The 19,976-nt window shown below is 38.5% G+C and overlaps 1 long non-coding RNA gene across 8 annotated transcripts; it reads left to right on the forward strand.

The window, feature by feature from the left end:
• On the forward strand, positions 1 to 17,802 carry LOC110868167. Of its 8 annotated transcripts, XR_002552260.2 has the most exons (12): positions 1 to 654; positions 724 to 858; positions 938 to 988; positions 1,083 to 1,367; positions 1,665 to 1,825; positions 2,149 to 2,213; positions 2,401 to 2,498; positions 14,471 to 14,560; positions 15,641 to 15,820; positions 15,906 to 15,956; positions 16,054 to 16,352; positions 17,471 to 17,802. It is a non-coding gene; the product is annotated as an uncharacterized LOC110868167 (long non-coding RNA). The 8 variants fall into 8 exon arrangements; XR_004891758.1 differs by lacking the exon at positions 17,471 to 17,802 and having other exon boundaries at positions 2,137 to 2,213; positions 16,054 to 16,513; XR_004891756.1 differs by lacking the exon at positions 17,471 to 17,802 and having other exon boundaries at positions 14,438 to 14,560; positions 16,054 to 16,513.
• Positions 17,803 to 19,976: the final 2,174 nt, after the last annotated feature.

Raw genomic sequence — 19,976 nt, forward strand, 5'->3', positions numbered from 1 at the left:
TTCATCTTCCTCTGCATTCTTCAAACTTGAAGAACCCTAATCTACACCACCTCCGTCAGTCACACCCACCACTGTCACCGTCAACAACCACAACCGTCGTCACTGTACCCATTAAATGCCACCACCGTCGCCACTCGAAAACCCTAAACCTACCACCACCGATCTGAAAGAAAGGTAGAGACAGATGGTGCATATCTGAGATGGTGGCAGGGGTTGTTTGTTTGTTGGATTTTGCAGCGGTGGTGGTTAATCAGAGCGTCGGTGGTGGTTGGATTTTGCAGACCTCTATCATCGTTCCTCCACCGTCGCCGCCACCGTTACCACCTCCAGAAGCTCCTCCACCGATGAAGATGATGTCGGAGGTGCAGATGAGAAATTTGAGCATTGTTGCTGAATACATTTCTGGGTATTGTTGTTTGGTGATTCTTGGTTGTGGTACGTGGGTTAAATGTGGGTAATTTTCTTTGTTTCTTGTTGATGCCCGTTTGGAGCCCAATCACGCTGGTCAGAGACGATTATCAATTAAGTTCGACAATAGGGTTTACTTTTACTCAACTTCTGAACGCACATTCGAATCGAAGATGGGGGAGTCGTACTGGCCAGAAATCTATCCTCAGAGAAAGGCGTTTTTTCGCCATGGTAGTTGTGGATCCGGTAATAAATTGTTGTTTACTTGTATTTGTATTTGTATTCTGATTATAAAGGATTTGAATAATTAAACAGATCCGGTGAACAATCTGCGTTTCGAAACGTAAAATCGTTTCCTGTAGAGAGGATAATCATGCAGTTTTGGCGACCAGTAAAAAGGCACTAGACTTTTATCTACTTTTAACCCTTATGCCTTTTCGTCAACTACTGGTAGGTGTGTTAGTTAGTTAAGTTACCATGATTCTTACAATAATATGTTTTATATTACTTGTGTTTTGTTTGTCTGCAGAGGGAGGGTTTGTATATCGTTCCTCCACTACGACTTTTGATGCCTTGCGAGGTAATTATTAAGTAAATAATGTTTCTAATCAGATAGAACAGTATGACTGACTATGTATGATTTTTCATTTGAATACTTTTGTCTCTTTAAACAGGCTACTAATGGGGATTTCTGACTTGTCGAGAGAGAAATTGAAAAGGCATTACAAGTGGCTGTTGAATCACATGCTGTAACTCTTGGTCAAGTTTGGGTCACTTTTGAGAATCTTCATCGTAAGAACATACGGGCGTTATTAGGCTAGTCCCCATGGGTGCAGTCATGCATGATCTGCGCTTGATACACACCGACTTGAAGCCCGAGGAGAACATTCTTCTAGTGTCCCCAGAATATATCAAAGTGCCTGATTACAATGTTGGAACATTCTTTTTGCTATTTAGAGGTAACAAAATGGGCTGTTGGGTAATGAGTCAAAGTGGGCGCATGTTAAAATTGTTATTTTCACGAGCGGGTTGACCCCGAAGCATGGTTTTGGAAGTTCATTTTTTTTGTTGATAATGTACTTTTTTTTTTAAAAATGGTTTATGGGGTTTTATGCTATCAAAAACACACTTCAGGTGAGTTTTTACTATTTCACCCATTTGACCCGTTTGATATTCAAGCCCGGATCAGCCTTGTTTAGTTTATATCATGAAGATGCAGATGGCTAACAGTTTTTGTTTCGAATATGTTGTTTTAGGGTTCATATAGGTCACCCAAGGTAGTTCATACTCCAAAAGAATACCAAGATGCAGTGCTATCAAAGTGATTGATTTTGGTTGGTTGCACAACGTATGATCGTCCGGACCAGAACTACATAGTGTCAACACGCCATTATAAAGCCACCAGAAGTTATATTAGGTATTTTCTTTGTCTAGTTTATTCAAGTAGTTTAATCTTCTTAATCATTTGTGGATAATGTATTTGGAAGCCATTCAAATATTCATCTCATCATAATATTAAAGGCAACCCATACATTGAAGCTACTTTGTAGGCCACTAAAATATGTGTAGTTTACTGTATTAAATGAAAATGGATAGCATACTTGGGTGGTCTATAAAATAGTTTCAGTATATGTATGGCTTTAAGAAAAACAAGATGAATATTTTAGTGCTTATGTTTCTATGCATAGTAGTAACACATATTTATTTGCTATCTGACATTCTGACCAGTGTTTCTTGCAGGATTGGGATGGAGTTACTGTTTTGGCATATGGAGTGTTGGTTGTATCCTTGTGGAGCTATGCTCGGTATGTGCTGAGTTTCATCTTTCTCTATCCTTTATTAATTGAAGTGATTTGTAGTTTCCTACACAGTAAAAAGTGATAAGTACGCAACAAATAAATGTTGTCTTGCATCATAAAGAGACGAATCATTTTGAGAGGAAGTTAACGTTTAAAAATAAGGTTTGTTTTGACTGGTACACTTGTATAACAGGGTGAAGCTTTGTTCCAAACACAGGAGAATCTTGAACATCTTGCTATGATGGAAAGGGTACTTGGATTTTTACCTTAACACATGTTGAGGAAAACAGAGTAAGTATTTTGTCAGTTTATATTACAACATTTTTTTGTAATTCTTAGGCAAAACAGGCGGGTTGGATATCAATACATTTTACGAATATTATAAATGCTTATTTTTGTAATAATCATTATTGCAAATAAAATTTCACTTAAAATAAACCAGTTAGAAGATTGTACGATGATTTTTGACCTATGTGGCTCATTTGACCTGTTTCATTGGTAGCTTTATTCTATTATTTTGCTCGTTTAAACATACAAAATAGCCTTAACTTGAGAAGTGAAGGAAATTTTTCTTTTTGATTTTTTTTTCATTTACTCAAGTATGACATTTAATTGCAAAATGTAAAAAAGGTCATGATTTTACATTAGTAGAGTGATTATGTAATTACTCTAGGCACTGGTGGGCAATGAGAGGAGACCCAGGGAAACCTGGGTTGGATCCTTGAGCCAAACGGGTTTTACCGGTAATTTCACTGTCGTGCCTACGGGCGGGTGGGTTACCGGGTTTTCCCCGGAATTGGTGGTGGACTTGGGTTACTCTCGGAGTACTCAGTTTGTCCAGTGGGTGCCCCTAGAGTACTCGGGATTGAGTTTGTTGGCCGTTCAAAAAAAAAAAAAAAGTAATTACAATTACTCTACTAGTGTAAAATCATATTTTTTTTTACTTTTTGCAATTAAATGTCATACTTAAGCAGATGGAAAAAAATTAAAAAAAAAACTTTCTTCACTTCTCATGTTCAGACTATTTTGTATGTTAAGACCCATTTGTATTTGATCTTTACACTTATTAATAAAAGCACTAACTTGAATTGGCATCTAAAAAGCAGATTTTAATTAACAGTTTCAACCCAATTTTTTTTGAACCGCCTGTCTTTATCATCTGTATCTAGCTGTAATGCTGTATGCAACTAGCATTCTTAATCACCATATAAGATCACCCGTAGTGGGCAGTATTTGGGCGTGAATTGCCTAAAAAAAGCCCGCGGGGCGTTTTTTCTTAAAAAATTGGGTTGGGCGTGCTAAATTAAACGCCGGATGAAGATTTTGTTGGCCAATCAGTCAAACACAGGTATCCTTCTTTTTGTTTGGCCAATACCTTTTTTTGATGGTTTTTTATTTAATTCTTTACACCCCTTTTAACATAATGCACACATCCCCACTACACCCATTTTAGAAAAAACACCCCATAATGCCCCATTGCTGATTGGACCGCCACAGGTTGGACTAGCCTGAAGGTGCTACCTCTCGAGAAAGTATCAAAGCCTAACAAAAACTACGTCGATTTCCGGTTTCAATCTCTGTGATCATCTCCATTTACCGTTCTCGTACACTTAACGTAGTCTTACTGACAGTATTTAGGGTAAATTACGCTTTTCGTTCTTAATGTTTGTATCGGATTGCAATGGACACCCTCTAACTTCAATAATTACAGTAACAGTCCTTTACGTGTAAAACCCATGACCGTCTAATGGTCATAACTTGAACGTTGCATTGAGGGTCACTGGAACCCTAGCCAGGGCATGCAAACAAAAGATTTTGTTTAGAACATGGGATTTCAGGAGTGTTTTGGAGTTTAAGAGATCAAGGATTCCCGGATTTTCCAACCCGATTGGACAAAATAGGTGGTGAGTTTGATCTCATCTGCTCCTATATGATCTTCTCTGAATCTTTTTTAACCAATTTAATATCAAGAGTCCAGTAGCCATGGGCTCCCAGCTGTGTGACTGAACAAAGAAAGCTAGAGCAGTTATTGGGTGACTTACAAAATTACTTCGGAGCTGAAGAAGACAAGTGGACTTGGTTGCTGGAATCATGAGGGTTTTCTCTGCCCGAAGTTTGAGGAGTCATGTCTAGTGTTGCAGAAATCGCGCCTAGGCGGTCATTAGTCGCTCATCGGAGGTCCGTCGCCTAGATTTTGCCAAATTGCTCAGTCTAGGCGGTCAAAGTCAAATTATGTCAAAGTTTGAAAAAATATGTCAAAAGTCGCCTATAATCGGACCAAGTCGGTCAAAGCTAGATCAGATGTTGGTCAAAATTCGACCAAATCGGTCAAGGGAAACGAATTGGTACTCCATAATTTTGAACCAGTGTAGAGATAACTGGGTGCGATATTCTGATGAAGAATGAGACAGGGAGCGGGAAAAGGCGTATGATGAAAGTGGGGATGATCAGGGTTATTTAAGTTTGGGACTTTTAACATATAACCACCCTCCATCTTGATTAGTTTATATTTAGTCCTCATGCTTGTGAATTTATATGTGTGGGACTTTTACGCACCGCTTGCAATGTGCGCATATAATGTATATATGTGTGGGCGGTCGGGGTGCACTAATTTTAACGTTATTTTACTAATTTCGTGAAAATAATGTTAAAAGAGGGGGATGGTTAATCATGCATCATGTGGTGGCATTGATATCCGAAAGACAAAGGAGTACATGCATTAATTGGCCTGTCTTAATTGTCGAGTGTTATGTGTCTTATGTCCAAGGCTTGAGGAAAAACTACCATCGAGCCGGGGGTCTTACTGGAAGCAGTCCGTCTATTCCAATGGGGTAGAGGTACGACTGTCTACATCTTACCCACCTTAGACCCTACCTTAGCTTTGTTATCGGTGTGATTTACTGAGTATGATGATGATGACATGTGAATTTATATATAAAAGATATAAAATTAATGGTATATGTATATAAATTCATAAAATAATACACATAAAGTCCATCCCAATTAATCCCTAGGCGGTACCTCACCGCCCGACTAGCGCCTAACGCTTTCTACAACATTGGTAATGTCCGAAGTCATATGTTTACACATTTGAGAATTGGCTTTAGCTGGAATTGTTGGACACCCTTTTAAGGTGAATTTTTTGGCTTGGCGGGGTGGCTATGGATCAGGTGTCGTTTACTGTGAATTTGCTGTTGGTCGTTGCGCAAGATATTTGGAATTTTGTGACTCAATGGTGTAGGTTAAGTTCATTTTTTATACTTGAACTTGAAGACCTGGTCAATTTTCATGCCGTATCAGGGGAGATGCCAAGTGGCGGAAAACGGTGTACACGATAATGCAAACGACGTTTTGGTGCTTGTGGAAAAGTAGAAACAATGTGATTTTCAACCAGAAGCAAGTATGCGTGGCGAGGATTTAGGATAAGATTAAAACGCTTGGGTTCTTGTTGTTCAAGAATAGATCACGATATCGAGCTATCACTTGACCGGATTGGTGTGATACTTGTATAAATGTCTTTACATCTATTTTTTGTTCGGTTTGAATGTCCTGTCGCAACGTGCGGTTTCTAAAAACTCGTTATATTTTAAAATGCAAGTAGTTATATACTTGTATAATTATATTTTGAGCTTTATGTTCAAGTTACTTGAGCATGGTTTTCACTTTTGGCCATGTTGGGTTTGCTTTACACATGTCCCTCTCTACACTAAATTAGTGTATGCTAATTCACCCACTCCCATTCTCCGTGCCTTCCACGTTGCCTCCTTCGAAATCTATTGTCACCTTTTCTAGAAAGTGCATAAAACAAACATAACTCACATATTAAAAACAACGTGAAATCGATCATGTCCAACCAAGGAGAAAGAACAAGACGTATGAGCGAGAGAATCTTGTCAGTTCTCAAAATATGGCAACTCATTTCGAGTCGCTCTCCGTCAAGACTCCAGTGATCAGCCAGTAGTGCCGAGCCATGTGTGTTGCAGCCGATGGAGTGGACGATCAAAGTGAGGCTAAAGATTAATACAAAGGGCCTTCGCTCGAAGAGGTTTCAAACAAGAGAGCGGTATTGAAAGGCGAAAGAGACGAGTGCACGAATCGGCGTACCAGAGGTGGAACTATATTTTGGTTTCCAGCCAACCAAATTTCCAGTTTACTGAAATTATCAGCTAACCAAATTTCCAGTTTACGAAACTATCAACCACAAAGTTTCTGACAGTTGCTCCTCTGCCGGAAGAGCGGCGGTCCTGCCGTTGTTGTGAAGTCCATGAAATGATCAGCTAAGAAGAAACAAAATGCAGAATATATAAAATGGTCTGAATATTGATGGCTTTTCAAAAGATGATCGTGACTCAATTAAGCAAACCTACTCTTTTGTTGTTATCTTTTAAGGACTTTATTAAATTAAAGTAAAAATAAAATGTAGCAATCCAATGGTCAAACCTCTAGAAGCTATATGTTACCAACAAATATGAATTAAGTCAAAACCAGTTTGACTATTATAATCAATTTAGTCAAAGTCAAACCTTCTAGAAGCTATATGTTGTCGTATACCAGCAAACATGAATCCAGTCAAATCCAGTTTGACTATCATAATCAATTAAGTCAAAGTCAAACGTTCTAAAAGCTATGTCTTGTTTTTTCAAAACGCGTTAACAAGGTACAAGTCAAACGTTCTAGGATCCTAACATGCGCTAACAAAGTATGCTAGTCAAAAATGCGCTAACAATGTGCGCTAGTCAAATCTACTAACTTCTATTTGATAAAACAAAGTCTTTTTAAAAGCTAATAACCTCTCATAACCATACTTTAACTATTTACCTTGCACCAACCTTGTCACACATAGCTAAAGTCTCACCATCTGATCCTCCACAAACCTCTGCATACACTCCGCCCAACCATTCGCATCAACAAGATTCACATACATTCTTTGAAACGCATACACCATTTGATAGGTATTGGGATTCAAGTTACACTCTTGTTCCAGCCGAGTTCGAAGTTGGTCGAATGTGGCTTGCCTATCTACGTGAAACACCACTCTAAAATCTTGCACATAGTACACGACAACAATCATTGTGTGTGTATTTCCTGGTGCAGGCCACACGTTAAACCCAAACTGTACGCGTCTCGCTTTCAAAACCTTTTGAGAAACCGTAACAATAAAAAAGTTGGTTATACTGTAAAAAACAGAACGAAGTATAGAATAGGGATGAGCATTTGATACTGGGTACCGGTACCGAATTTTTCCCGTACCGGTACCAAATTTTTCTAGTACCGAATTTTTTCGGCATTGGTACCGGTTCGGTCTAACGGCCTGAAAACCCAACACGAACGTAATACGAAATTTGCAGGTTTGGGGTTCGTCTAAATGGGCTCAGTCAGTTTCGGATTGAACCCGCGAACTCGTTTAGCTAAACGGGTCAGGTTTGGGCTGAACCCGTCGGGTTGGCGGGTTGACCCGATTAACCAGTTTTCGGGTCGGGTTAAACCCGCTAACACGACCCGTTTAGCAACCCTAAAAAAGTCTTACTTTTTGTATGTAATCTGACTTGCGGCTGCGTCAACCCAAAATAATCTGATAAATGTTCCCTGTCCTTGAGATGCTTCAGCATATATGGTGTTCATTGCATAAACAGCACTGCATTTCGCAAATCTTTAAAAGTATGGGCATTTCAAACTTGAATGACCCCTAAATCCTAATCCAAATTTCCTGCATTTATGTGATCATGCACTGTATCAATGTTTTCACTGATCCTTGCTAACGCTTCTTGATAATATATGATGGAAGCAAGCCTCCTCGGGTACAAAGGTCCTAATGGTGGTGGTAGTGGTGGCTCGTCCACGTTACCCCCGTTACCACCTCCTTCCCCGTTGTTACCATGCTCGCCGAAGAAGTCATTCATAAACTCTATATCTTCTGCTTTGAGTTGTGGAGACAAAAATATCTTGTGGTGGTGGTTCTTGTACTCCTCTAGTTTTTTCTGGTGGTTCTTGTTATTATCATTTTCATCAGGGGGATTGACTTGCATCCAAGGCTCATTTAATTCATCATCAGAATCCATTTGTAAATCAACAATCCATGAATCCATCTGTATTTGGGGTTGGCTGGATCATGTTATGATGAATCGAACATCAAAACTTAAAACGAACCTGTTACACAGATTGTAGTAGATCTGTAGTCTTAACTATCCTAATAGCAATTTTACTAAGTGTGAATGAAAGCAATTTTAGGGCTTTCCTACAATTGCTTGCATAACAAGAAAATGATAGGAAAAAGACAAAAAGCAATAAATTGTCGTTTGTAACGGTGGTAACGCGGACGGTGGTAACGAGCCTTGGATGCAAATCATTCCCCCTGATGAAAATGATAATGGAGAACAAGAACCACCAGAAGAACCTGGAGGAGTACAATACCCACCACCACAGGATATTTTTTTCCACAACTCAACGCAGAAGATATAGGTGCTGTTTGTTTTTTTGCCAGAAGCACTTCTGGCCACTTATGTCTGCGTCGCGCAGACACACGCAGATCTTTGGGTCCTGCAGCTTGTTTGTTTTCCAGAAGCACTTCTCACCTTTTACCTCTTCCCCACGCAGACATAAGCCTACCTCTTATCTCTTTCAAAACATAGACATTCTCAACATCTCTGCATCACCACTCTCCACCGCCACTCTCTGCATCCCTGCCACCACCTCCACCACTACATCTCTCCCACCACCTACACCCCCACATCTCCGCCACCACCTGTACCATCACATCGGCGGTGATGGGCTTGATGTTCTTCATCTTCAAACAAAACCCCCAAATCGAACGACGACGGCGGTGGTGGGTTTTGATGTTCTTGGCGGTGGTGGAACAACGAAGGCGGTGGTGGTGGTGGTTGCGACGAGGGTGGGTTCTTGGAGTGGGGGCTAGGGTTTGCGGTGGTGCTTGGTTTCGCGGCAGGAGACAGGGGGCGGTGGTGCTTGACGGTGGTTGTTGGTTGTGGTGGTGGCAGGTGGACGGTGGAGGAGGTGATGGCGGATGGTTGTGGTGGTGGTGGTAGATGAGGGCAGAGAGAGAGGAGTGTTCTGTGTGTGTTGTGAAGTGGTTTTTGTAGAAGTAAAAAAACAAACCCTCTTCTCCTTGCAGACTGCAGACCTTTGGTCCACCTCTTCTTCTGCAGATGCCTGCAGATGTGGTCCGCAGACTGCAGACCTTTTGCATCTGAAAAAACTAACACCACCATAGAGTTTATGAATGACTTCTTTGGGGAGCATGGTAAAAACGAGGAAGACAGTGGTAATGCGGGCGGTGGTAACGTGGGTGAGCCACCACTACCACCGCCATTAGTACATTTACACCCGAGGAGGCTTGCTTCAATCATATGTTATCAAGAAGCGTTAACAAGGATCTGTGAAAACATTGCTACAGTGAATGATCACATAAATGCAGGAAAATTGGATTTCGATTTATGGGGCCATTCAAGTTTCAAATGCCAATGCTTTTGAAGATTTGCAAAATGCAGTGCTTCTTATGCAATGGACACCAAATACGCGAAAGTATCTCAATGACAGAGAACATTTATCAGATTATTTTGGGTTGACCCAACCGCAAGTTAGATTACATACAAGAAATAAGACTTTTTTTAGGGTTGCTAGACGAGTCGTATTAGCGGGTTTAACCCGACCTGAATTTTGGTTAATCAGGTCAACCCCGACGGGTTCAGCCCGAACTCCACCCGTTTTGCTAAACGGGTTCAACCTAAAACTGACCGAACCCAATTAGACGAACCCCAAATTTGCAAATTTCGTATTACGTTCGTGTTGGGTTTTCAGGCCGTTAGATCGAACCAGTACCAATGCCGAAAAATTCTGTATTAGAAAAATTCGGTACCGGTACCCGGTACCAAATGCTCGTCCCTATTCTATACTCCGTTCGGTTTTTATGGTGTAACCAACTTTTTTTATTGTTACAGTTTTTTTAAAAGGTGTTGAAAGCGAGACACGTGCAGTTTGGGTTTAACGTGTGGCCTGCACCAGGAAATGCACACACAATGATAGTTGTCATGTACTATGTGCAAGGTTTTAGAGTGGTGTTTCACATAGATAGGCAAGCCACATTCCACCAAATTTGAACTCGGCTGGAACAAGAGTGTAACTTGAATCTCAATACCTATTAAATGGCGTATACGTTTCAAAGGATTTTTGTGAATCTTGTTGATGCGAATGGTTGAGCGGAGTGTATGCAGATGTTTGTAGAGGATCAGATGGTGAGGATTTAGCTATATGTGACAAGGTTGGTGTAAGGTAATTAGTTAATGTATGGTTATTAGAAGTTATTAGCTTTTAAAGAGACTTAATTTATATAAATAGAATTCATTAGATTTGACTAGGGCACATTCTTAGCGCATATTTGACTAGCGTACCTTGTTAGATCATTTTAGGATCCTAGAACGTTTGACGTTTACCTTGTTAACGCGTTTTTGAAAACAACACATAGCTTTTAGAATGTTTGATTTTGACTTAATTGATTATGATAGTCAAACTGGATTTAACTATTCATGTTTGCTGGTATACAGCAACATATAGCTTCTAGAAGGTTTGAATTTGACTTAGTTGATTATGATAGTCAAACTGGTTTTGACTTAATTCATATTTGCTGGCAACAAATAGCTTCTAAAAGGTTTGACTATTGGATTGCTACATTTTATTTTTATTTAATTTAATAAGGTCCTTAAAAGATGACAACAAAAGACTAGGTTTGCATAATTGAGTCACGATCATCTTTTGAAAAGCAAACAATATTCAGACCAGTTTATTTATTCTGCTAGTCCCCATGGGTCATTGTGCTTGTTAAATACGTTGCAGTCATGCATGATCTGCGCTTGATACACACTAACTTGAAGCCTGAGAACATTTTTCTTGTGTCCCCAAAATATATCAAAGTGCCTGATTACAAGGTTGGAATATTCTTTTTGCTATTTAGAGGTGTAACAAAATGGGCTGTAGGTAATGAGTCAAACTGGGTCCATGTTAAAATGGTTATTTTCACGAGTGGGTTAACCCCGAAGCATGGTTTTGGAAGTTCATTTTTTTTGTTGATAATGTACTTTTTTATTAAAATGGTTTATGGGATTTTATGCTATCAAAAACACACTTCAGGTGAGTTTTGACTATTTCACCCATTTGATATTCAAGCCCGGATCAGCCCTTTTTAGTTTATATCATGAATATAACAATTTTTATTTCCAATATGTTGTTTTAGGGTTCATCTAGGTCACCCAAGGATAGTTCTAAAAGCAATTAAGGTTTTACTGAATGAATAATTACATTGGTGAGGATTATATTTATAGATCCAAATAATAAGAAACCCTAATACAAAACAAGGAAAGAAGTATCTCTAGAACATATAACAATATCAATGTCTAAAGAATATACATATGCGCTAATAAGATATGTATATGCGCTAAGACACCCCCTCAGTTTGAGCGGGCGGAGGACAAACGCTCAAGCTGGACCGAAACGATTGGAATAGCTCACGAGATAATCCCTTAGTAAATATATTCGCGTACTGCATAGAGGATGGGACATGAAGAACTTTAATGTGCCCAAGACGAACCTTCTCCATACGAAATGTATGTCAATCTCGATGTGTTTTGTCCATTGATGTTGAACTGGATTATTGGACAAATAGACTGCTGAAACATTGTCACAAAATACAACTGATGCGCGCGTTAAAGGATTGTGAAGTTCGAACATCAAATTCTGAATCCACGTTGTTTCAGTGACTGCATTCGCAACTCCCCTATATTCAGCTTCCGCACTGGATCGGGATACAGTAGGCTGACGTTTAGCTGACCAGGATATGAGGTTGTCACCAAGGAAAACACAATAACCCGATGTGGAGCGTCTCGAATCTGGGCAGCCACCCCAATCAGCGTCAGAATAGGCGACCAAGTCAGAAGAAGCTGATCGCAGGATCCGTATGCCATAGTCAATTGTACCTTGCAGATAACGGATATTACGTTTCATAAATGCGAAGTGAGGATCGCGAGGCTCATGCATGAAAAGACACACCTGCTGAACCGCATACGACAAATCCGGACGAGTAAAAGTTAAATATTGCAATGCACCTGCCAGACTCCGATATAGTGCCGGATCCGAGAACAAAGCCCCATCAGTATCTCTTAACTTAGACGAAAGATCAACCGGTGTTGAACACGGTTTACACGACGACATCGAAGCACGGGCAATTATGTCCTTTGCATATTGAGCCCGAGACAAGAAAATACCATTCTTCTGCTGAGTAACCTTGATCCCCAAAAAATGATGTAACCTGCCCAAATCAGTCATGGCAAACTCCCGAGAGAGTGTGCTAATAATGTTGTTTAAGAGACGATCATTAGAAGCTGTGAGAACTATATCATCCACAGATAACAATAAATATGCAACATTAGACGGGTTCTGTTGATAAACAAATAAGGACTAATCACAAGTGCTGCTACGAAACCCTTTAGAAGTGATAAAATTAGCAAACCGGGTGTACCAGGCCCGTGGTGCCTGTTTAAGACCATAAAGTGATTTCTTCAAACGACAAACGTGATTAGGAAATCGTCTATCATAAAAACCCAGTGGTTGATGCATAAATACCGTCTCATGTAGTTCCCCGTGTAAAAACGCATTCTTAACATCAAGTTGATGAATAGACCAAGCCCGAGATACTGCAAGAGACAAAACTTTGCGAATAGTGGCCGGTTTGACCACAGGGCTAAATGTCTCATCACAATCAATACCAACCGTAGCTATTATTACATTTGCCCCAAAGGAGGATTGCTACAATCATATATTATCAAGAAGCGTTAAAAAGGATCGGTGAAAACATTGCTACAGTGCATTATCACATAAATGCTGGAAATTTGGATTTCGATTTAGGGGGCCATTCAAGTTTCAAAGGCCCATGCTTTTGAAGTTTTGTGAAACACAGTGCTTCTTATGCAATGGACACCAAATACGCGGAATCATCTCAATGACAGAGAACATTTATCAACATTTATCAGATTATTTTGGGTTGATGCAACCGCAAGTTAGATTATATACAAGAAGTAAGACTTTTTTTAGGGTTGCTAAATGAGTCGTGTTAGCAGGTTTAACCCGACTCAAATTTTTGTTAATCGGGTCAACCTGCTAACCCGACGGGTTCAGCCTGAACCCAACCTGTTTTGCTAAACGGGTTCATTCTGAAACTGACCGAATCCAATTAGATGAACCTCAGACCTGCAAATTTCGTGATACGTTCGTGTTGGGTTTTCAGGTCGTTAGAACCGAACCGGTACTAATGCCGAAAAAATTGGTACGAGAAAAATTTGGTACCGGTACAGTTTCTCAAAAGGTGTTGAAAGCGAGACAAGTGCAGTTTGGGTTTAACGTGTGGCATGCACCAGGAAATGCACATACAATGATGGTTGTCGTGTACTATGCGCAAGGTTTTAGAGTGATGTTTCACATAGATAGGCAAGCCACATTCGACCAACTTCGAATTCGACTGGAACAATAGCGTAACTTGAATCCCAATACATATCAAATGGCGTATGCGTTTCAAAGGATGTATGTGAATCTTGTTGATGCGAATGGTTGGGCGTAGTGTATGCAGAGGTTTGTGGAGGATCAGATGGTAAGGATTGAGCTATGTGTGACAGGGTTGGTGTAAGGTAACTAGTTAATGTATGGTTATTAGAGGTTATTAGCTTTTAAAGAGACTTTATTTATTTAAATAGAATTTATTAGATTTGACCAGCGCACATTGTTAGCGCATATTTGACTAACGTACATTGTTAACGCATTTTAGGATTCTAGAACGTTTGACTTTTGCCTTGTTAACGTGTTTTGAAAACAAAACATAGCTTCTAGAACGTTTGACTTTGACTTAATTGATTATGATAGTTAAACAGGATTTGACTTGATTCATGTTTGCTGGTATACGACAACATATAGCTTCTAGATGGTTTAAATTTGACTTAGTTGATTATGATAGTCAAACTGGTTTTGACTTGATTCATATTGTTGGCAACATATAGCTTCTAGAAGCTTTGACCATTGGATTGCTACATTTTATTTTTATTTTAATTTAATAAGGTCTTTAAAAGATAACAACAAAAGAGTAATTTTGCATAATTGAGTCACGATCATCTTTTGAAAAGCCAACAATATTTAGACCAGTTTATTTATTCTGCATTTTTTTTTCTTCTTCTTAGCTGATCATTTCATGGACTTCACAACCATGGCAGGACCAAGCTCTTCCGGCAGAGGGGCAACTGTAAGAAACTTTGTGGTTGATAGCTTCAGTAAACTTGAAATCTGGCTGGCGGATAACTTAGGTAAACTAGAAATTTGGCTGGCTGGAAAGAAAAATATAGTTCCACCTCTGGTTCGCCGATCCGTGCACTTGTCTCTTTCGCCTTTCAATACCGCTCTTGTGTTGTGTTCCACTGTTGTTCGAAACCTCTTCCAGGAGGGCGTCGGCGACGATGTCCCCTTTTCTTGGTTTCTGTTTTTTCCATTTCTCGCACTCGGTTGACCCGTTTTCCATCCCGATGCTCCGTATAGCTCTCGAATAGCTCCTTAAACTCTATTAGACCTGCAAAACACAATTCCAACCAAAAGTAGGTTGTTCGAAACTAAAAGTTATATAAAAACATCAACTTAAACATACTAGAACACCGGTTTTCGACCACGCATCATATCCCAACACTTGTTTTTTTGCTTGCCCTCAAGAAAATCTGTTTTTCACATTCACGCGGGTCGGATGAAAAACACACTTCCCATTCTCGAGACATAAGTTAAGGTCTAATGTCATACCTAGTTCATGATTTTTTTTACAATTTTCGAGATTTTTTGTGGGAAAACGATTAATCGCATAAAGATGGTTACCCAAGATTAACCCGCCCTTAAAAACTGGCACATCATACACATCCCTCACAATGTTCTCTCCACTCGGTTTAAAATTGGCTAATAAATGATGCATTAGCGCTTTTGAAGTAATCACTCAAACCGATTAGAACACGTACCCGCATAGGCCAACAACTCAATCATTCTCCACCACTGAACACGACTACAAAGCACAAGTCAAAAGGTCTTTAAAGGATTGTAATGGGGCTAGGCTAAGGGTATTGAATATGATTTTTTGAAAGTGGCTAAGGTGATGAAAACTCGATTTTTATTACAAAACAACTACACTAAACACGACTAACTACAAACATCAAACTAGAAGGTAACAATTCTTCGCCTTTTATTCAACAGCTATAAACACATATTTTTTTGTTTTTCTCAACAATTTTATACTTTTTTTGTGTTTTTCTCAACAATTTTCAACAACTAAGTGGGTTGGTCAAACAAATTGTTGCTTACTTGTATTTGTATTTGTATTCTGATTATAAAGGATTTGAATAATTAAACAGATCCTGAGCCAATTTCCAGAGGTAGTTCTGGATTTTAGGGCTCACGGGGGGACTCCATTGCTTTGGAATGTGAGCTAACTTGTTTTATGATGCTGCTTGCGTTTTCTTTTACTCACTGCGTTGGTGTCATTGTAAGATATCCTTGTCATCTTCTACAAATTTACCAAGAGTTGCAAACTGGTAGGTGTGTTAGATAATTTACCATGATTCTTACGGTTATCATTGATAAAAGGTTTTATATTACTTGTGTTTTGTTTGTCTGCAGAGGGAGGGTTTGAATATCATTCCTCCACAACGACTTTTGCTGCCTTGCGAGGTAATTATTATTAAATAAATAATGTTTCTAACCGGATAGAACAGTATGACTGACTATGTATGATTTCTCATTTAAATAATTTTCTCTCTTTAAACAGGCTACTACCGGGGATTTCCGACTTGTCGAGAGAGAAATTGAAAAGGCATTACAAGTGGCTGTTGAATCACATGCTATAACTCTTGGTCAAGTTTGGGTCACTTTTGAGAATCTTCATCGTAAGAAGAGACGGCGTTATTAGGCAAACTTAAATCTCATTTTGTTGCTAGTCCCCATGGGTCGTTGTTTGTTAAATAGGTTGCAGTCATGCATGATCTGCGCTTGATACACACCGACTTGAAGCCAGAGGAGAACATTCTTCTAGTGTCCCTAGAATATATCAAAGTGCCTGATTACAAGGTTGGAACATTCTTCATGCTATTTAGAGCTAACAAAATGGACTGTTGGGTAATGGGTCAAAGTGGGCCCATGTTAAAATTGTTATTTTCACGAGTGGGTAGACCCCGAAGCATGGTTTTGGAAGTTCATTTTTTTGTTGATAATGTACTTTTTTATTAAAACTAGAACTACGACCCGCCGCAATGCGGCGGGGATTCTTTAGTTATAACTAAATCGATTTATGACGCGCACGTTATGTTGAACCTGTCAAACGGGAAAAAATAAACGAAACGTAAAAACGTTAAACTAAAGACGCACGTTGCGATGTGTTAAGTCACAAAATTTAGAACGAAGCATAAAGCGGAAAATTTGCGGAAAACAAAAGCTATAAAGGACCAAAGCTGAAAGTAAAAAAAAAAGTTGTGAGGATAGATTGCAAAAAATAAAAAGTTTTGTGTTAAAAGTAAAAAAAAAACAAATAGTTTTGGGTTAAAAGTAATTTATGAAATACTTTTGGGTGAAAAGTAAAAAAATCATTTTTAAAAAAAAAACCCCCAAAAGCGAACGTTTTAACAACCATATGCATAACCATTTTTTGTTTGAAAAACCCCTAAAGCCAAGATTACCACACATAAGTAAAAAAAATCAAAGTGGTTCAATTGCAAAAGATGAAAACTTTTGAATTAGAAGTAAAAAATAAATTTATCAAAGGGGTTAAATCGTATAAGATAGAAACTTTTGAATTAGAAGGGAAAAATTAAATTAATCAAAAGGGTTAAATTACCAAAGATTAAAACTTTAAACTTAAATTATCAAAGATTAAAAGTTTAGGGTTAAAAAGGAAACAAAGATTAAACTTAAAACTTAAATTGTTAGAGATTAAAAGTTGAAGGTTAAAAAGGAAAATTCTATTTTTTTTTTTGAAAAACTCCCTAAGCATATGTTACAACACATATATGCATATTAAACTTGCTTCTTTATAAGAATAAAATAAAATGGTTTATGGGGTTTTATGCTATCAAGAACACACTTCAAGTGAGTTTTGACTATTTCACCCGTTTGATATTCAAGCCCCTTTTTAGTTTATATCATGAAGATGCAGATGGCTAACAGTTTTTGTTTCCAATATGTTGTTTTAGGGTTCATCTAGGTCACCCAAGGATAGTTCATACTCCAAAAGAATACCAAGATGCAATGCTGTTTTGACATTTTTATCTTTGCATTGTAAGGAGACGAATCATTTTAAGAGGAAGTTAACGTTTAAAAATAAGGTTTTTTTTTACTGGTATGTGAAGCTTTGTTCCAAACACATGGGAATCTTGAACATCTTGCTATGATGGAAATGGTATTTAGATTTTTACCTCGGCACATGTTGAGGAAAGGAGTGAGTATTTTCTCCGTTTATATGACAACATTTTTATGTAATTCTTAGGCAAAACAAGTGGGTTGGATATCAATACATTTTACAAATTTAGAGATGCTTATTTTTGTAATAATCATGATTGCAAATAACATATCACTTAAAATAAACTAGTTAGAAGATTGTATGATGATTTTTGATCTATGTGGCTCATTTGACATGTTTCATTGGTAGTTTTTTTTTTTCTATTATTTTGCTCCTTTAAACATACAAATTGGCCGAGAAGTGAACTTTTCTTTTTGATTTTTTTTTCATTACTTAAGTATGACATTTAATTGCACAATGTAAAAAAAAAAGAGTCGTGATTTTACACTAGTAGAGTAATTACATGTTTTTTTTTTTACTTTTTGCAATTAAATGTCATACTCAAGTAGATGAAAAAAAATTTAAAGAAAACTTCCTTCACTTCACATGTGAAGACCATTTTGTATGTTAAGATCCATTTGTAATTGATCTTTACACTAAATAATAAAATCACAACTTGAATTGGCATCTAAAAAGCGGATCTTAATTAGCATTTTCAACCCATTTTTTGACCTGCCTGTCTTTATCATCTGTAATGTTGTATGCAACTAGCATTCTTAATCCCGCTTCGATTCGGTGGGTAATCGAATACACTCCTACTTGATCCCGTATGCGTTTCTTCACGATTTGGTGGGTGATTTATTTTCTTTCTTTGACACACATTTTTCATACAATCACTAGACTCACCACCCTTCCCCTCAATTGACTCATAACTAATCACTCTAGTTTGAACATCAAAGGACAATTTACGGTTCTTTTCGGTCATGGTAATAATCCCGTCTTTACAATTAATTTGAGCATTTGCTGTGTATAGAAACGGTCGACCTAAGATTACCCTTTGTTGTGCTGCCATTTTGGTAGAAGCATAGTCTAGAGCTAGAAAATCCACCGGGTATTCAAACTCTCCCAACTGAATCTTAACATTCCTAACCATTCCCCGTGGACGCCTCCAACTTTCATCCGCCAAGCTCACATGGTGTCTACATCTTGCAGCGGGCCAAAGTCATACATGTCATACAACTCGCCTGATAGCATGCTCATGCCCGCCCCATAGCCCAACAATGCATGAGGAATTTTTAGTTTTCCCACTCGGATAGGCACAAGTGGTACTCCATGCTCTGTCATTTTCAACCTCGACATCTTTTCCCATACCTGCACTCACTTGACAAGAAGAAGTTAGAAATGTTTCATTAAATTCACTATTAGGAACGGTACTTACCACATTGATATTAACACTTGTAATGTTTTTGGAATTTGTCACCGCGTCACTTTGTAGTTGACCTTTTCCTTTCTTCAAGATTGCCACTTCACTTGCAAGTTGACCCATTTGAGTGGTCAAAGATTGGATAGCTTTATCACGGATTTCATCTTTTTGCATGCGAACATCGTCCATTTAATTTCTTCGCTGCATCTCTAGTTGCATTGCTTTGAGCATCTCCGTAACTTCATTCCCACTTGATGAAACAATGATTGTCTAATCAAAAGTCTCATCAGATGGTCATTAAAAGTGAGGAGTTACATTTTTCGTCAGGGTCTACCGTAAGCTACGGTAGCTACCGTATCTTACGGTAGCTTTCAAGTGGCTACGATGGGTCTCTACTGCCTTATGGTGGATGAAAAATGCTGGGGGCTACCGTAATTTACGGTAGCTACCGTAATTTACAGTAGCTACCGTAAGCTACGGTAGGCTTCAACATGCAATTTTGTTTTCTTCGTAACTTTCTCGTTTCAACTCCGTTTTCTTCACCGTTTTCGCATACGTTCTCGTAATTTCATCCTCTATCATGTTATCTTCTTAATTCTTCAATTCTAAAATTTTATTTTTTTTCATTTATTCTCCGTCTTTCAATCTCCAATCCAGTCGTGTCTATTCGAAGCTTTATTTCCATACTTTTAAGCTCCAAATGTACCTGAAACACAAGCAACCATAGTTATCTAATTCAAGACAATTACATGATCAAATGAGGGATTAACTCGTCTTTTAACACACTTAAGGGTTGTCCCATGGACCACCCGTCAATCTCTGGTTTTACCTCTCCTAAGAGCAATTTTACTAAGTGAGAATGAGAGCAATTTTAGGGCTTTCCTAAAATTGCTTGCATGACAAGAAAAGGATAGGAAAAAGAAAAAAAGCAATAAATTACCGTTTTAGTCCCTGTAATTAGTTTTTTGTCATTTTTGTTCTACCCACTAACTTTGTC

Source organism: Helianthus annuus, chromosome 4, assembly GCF_002127325.2.
Source record: "Helianthus annuus cultivar XRQ/B chromosome 4, HanXRQr2.0-SUNRISE, whole genome shotgun sequence".
Classification (NCBI taxonomy): Eukaryota; Viridiplantae; Streptophyta; class Magnoliopsida; order Asterales; family Asteraceae; genus Helianthus; species Helianthus annuus.